This window comes from Azolla caroliniana, unplaced genomic scaffold (assembly GCF_043228905.1).
Source record: "Azolla caroliniana isolate FFs.n. ecotype wild unplaced genomic scaffold, voAzoCaro1.0.p SCAF_3, whole genome shotgun sequence".
Lineage (NCBI taxonomy): Eukaryota > Viridiplantae > Streptophyta > Polypodiopsida > Salviniales > Salviniaceae > Azolla > Azolla caroliniana.
This window is the reverse complement of record NW_028230438.1, coordinates 16,085,863-16,089,326: the sequence shown is the minus strand read 5'-3', so window position 1 is coordinate 16,089,326 and position 3,464 is coordinate 16,085,863.

Below are 3,464 nucleotides of genomic sequence, written 5' to 3'. Positions count from 1 at the left end.
CATTGTAAATATTATTAGATTTGAAGCGTATTTAGTCGAAGTTTTGGATCCGGAAGGATGCAACCATCCTAGTAGATACCGATTTGTATCACACCGGCTACCTATTTAAGGGCCTAAATTGTACATAATTGTTATTCCTTAGGGCCAGACAATGGCCTAACACAGGGTGTCTATGGAAGACACTTCACCAAAGGGGTGGTACGGTGAGATAACTTAAGACTCAACGATTAATCAGACTTTAATTGGTTACTTAGCAATATGGCATTAGACTTGATACATGCGTATGATAGAACAATTAGCACAGAACGACAATCAACACTTAAAGATAAAACAAGAATCTCTATTAATTATCCGTCCCAATTTTACATTGTAACCGGGCCTTTATATAGGTCACCGGTGCGGAGTACAAAACGGTGCCAACCGGCACCTATTTGGAACTGGTCCGGATCCAGATCGGCATACCGATTCCGGTTCGTCCGTTCACGTCTCATAAACTACTTAATTATAATAGATTCCGAATATACAATCCCTTTCACATTCTAGTCTTTAACTCCTTTGCAGACTGCGTAACACATGGCACGCCCGTGGGACAGTACCTTGTACGTCGAATCCCACTATCTGGCCCTTAGCCTTCGTCCAAGATATCCAGAATACTCTGCTCCAGGGTGTCCAATGGTTCTTCGGGAATCTGTTGTTGTTGTTGCTGTGGATGTGGCTGCTGCTATTGTGGGTGTGGTTGCTGTTGCTCCGGCTCCGGCTCCTCCGACTGTTGCTCCTTGGATGGGGTCTGTTCGGCTCCCGGTACCGGCGGTTGTGGCGGTGATTCCTCCGTCAACTGCTTTGCGGTTGACTTGTCCCGGCCTTGTCCCCGTCCGGTCCTTGCCCCGGCGATGGCTCGTCATTGTTGAGGTTGACGATCGCCGCCTGTCTTGCTTCTTCTTGCCGTAGCCTAGTCCGCTCATAGCTTTCAAACTGGATTTGAGCATCCAGTTGATCATCGTCCAGTTGTGCTACCAGTTGCCGGACCACTACCGATTGTTCCTCTACCAGAGTTACAAAGTCTTCTGCTAACTCATCTCTTACGGCGGTGAAGTCCTCCTTTGTTGCATGTAGCAGTCGTCGCCATCCTTCTGTCGGTTTTCTACGTCCGCCCTTAGCAACTGGAGCTCGGTTGTGTGTTTTGCCCATTTGTCCCACCATTGCACGAAGCTTTCCTCAATCAAGCGTTTTGTCTTGTTCCTCCATGCCTGGACAATGAATTGGATCCGCTCAAGTCCCATCTTCGATTTGTCCTCCGCGGCTTGCCGTTCTTCCTTCAATTGCTTCATCAGCGTCACCGTGTCCGCCTCATGCTCCTGGTAATGTGACAATTGGTTTTGGTAAGTGTTCTGCAACCTTTGCAATACCATTGTCGCTCTTTCCATTTCTTCATAATGCTGCTTATGGAGCTCCATACGTTCCCGCGCGGCTTCCTCCAGTAGCATTGTTCTTTCAGCCCGTTCTTCAGCTAGCGTTGTCTCGGCTCGATGAATTTCCTGCCGGAGCTCTGCCATCTTCTCCTGCTGCTTCTTATGCTCCGTATCCAGGTGCTTATAGTCCCGGTGCAGGTGCTCAAAATCATCGGTCTTCTACTTTAGGTTCTGGTTGAGTTGCCGGCGAGCGCGGTCTTCCCGATCTTTCTGTTGATAGAGTTCTTCTTTAAGTCTTTCAATCTCCGTTTCCGCCATCTGTTGCAACTTATCCTTTTCTTGCAGCACTTTCTCTTTCTCCTCCTTAAGCCGGTCATATGCCTGATGTCCTTTCCGCAGATTCTCTTCTGCCCGACTGAGGTTCTCAGCAGTCTTTCTTTGTTCTTCTTTTGCCCCTTTCTTCAAGTCCCTTTCTCGGGTGCGTAATGCTTCTTGTGTGGCCAGTTCATCATTCAATTTGGCAAGCTCTTTCGCTAGCGCCGCCACTGTCTCCGGGGTCTTATTACTATGTACAGGTGTTGGTGTGTCTTTATTCTGTACATCTACCGGAGTCACCGGTGCTTGAATCTATGGTCTGGTTAAGGCCATTTTGGCCAATTCTTCTGTGGCTAGGTCCAAGTCTTGTTCTAGGCTCCGGATCCTCGACTGAGCCATCTCTAGTTCTCCGGTTGTGACTACCAACCGGTCCATCTGCGCTTTCTCTTCCGCCTTTATGTAGTGCACCACTCTGGCAATCTATTCTCCAATCCACCGGAGCCATTGGCTGCCGGTGCCCTGTTGTTGCGTCTGCACGGAGGGTTGGCTGTTGGTTCCTCTAGCCAGTGGTCGGTCTTGTCTGGTTGCGTCGAGCTGCAACTCTGTCTTTGGTTGGTGAGCACTTTGCCGTTCTGGTTTTGGTTGCGTCTCCGTTGGCCGCTCCGCCTCTGATTGCTCTTGACCTGCTGGCGAGGGAGGCAATTGTACTACTGGCGCTTGAATTTCGGGTCTTGCCATATCCTGACCCGCCGGTATAGCTTGTTGTGCAGGGAGCTTAGTGACCGGTTCTGTCTGAACCGGTTCCGGTTTCACCCTTGGTGCGGGATGCTCAGTGCGGGGTAGAGGCGTTGCATCCTTCTTTGGGTCCGAACTCTCCTCAGCCTGTTCTGCGGTGCTTGCCTTCTAGCGCCGCTAGAGGTGCTCTAACGGTTCCTCCTCCGCTACCTCCTCATGAGTCCCGATGTTGCTTTTTGCTGCCAAGGGGTCCGGCTCTTGTTGAACCGGTTGGCGAAATATGATCTTGATTGGTTGTGCCGGTGTGTCCTCCTACGTTTCCGCCTACTGCTTCCTATTGGCACGCTCTTTTGCCGCCTTGTCCGTGTCGGCCGCCTTCCCTTTGGGTGCCTTAGAGGCCAACAACTGCTGCCGTTTCGAAGCCGTTTTCGGGCCTTCGGTCCTTCTCCCCCGCTTCGTGGTCTTGACGGACTCGATAGGTGGCGCCAATTGGGTGAGCCATTGCGCCACTACAGTCCATATTTTCCGACCCTCCTTGCCTCTTACAGAGTCGATGGCCGCATAGAGGCCGTCCGCAATCAGTACTGGCCAGTCCACCTTCACGCCTTCATACGTTGCTATGACTAAGCCGGCTCGGTTTTGAGGCATGCACCGGGGTCGAGGGTATACATGTCCAAATTCATGGAGCACACGGGAAATCTCTCGAAATAATGTATCTTTGCCACCCTGTGTCTTGTAGGCCTTCCTGGCCAGAGATTATTCGCCAAAATATTTTCGGAGCTGCTCCGGGGTAGGGTTGTCCATAGTGAAGATGTGCCCCTCCGGAAGGCCAATCAAAGCATGGATGTCCTCCTCCATGATCAACTCTGTGTTGATTTCCTTTACTATCTTCTCCGCCTCCCGGTGCGGTGGCGCCTCCATGATCGTGAGGAAACCTTCTAACTCGTGTTGCCTTAGCCACTTCTTGGCTGCTTCAGAGAGTGCTTGGCAGTTCATGGCTTCTTC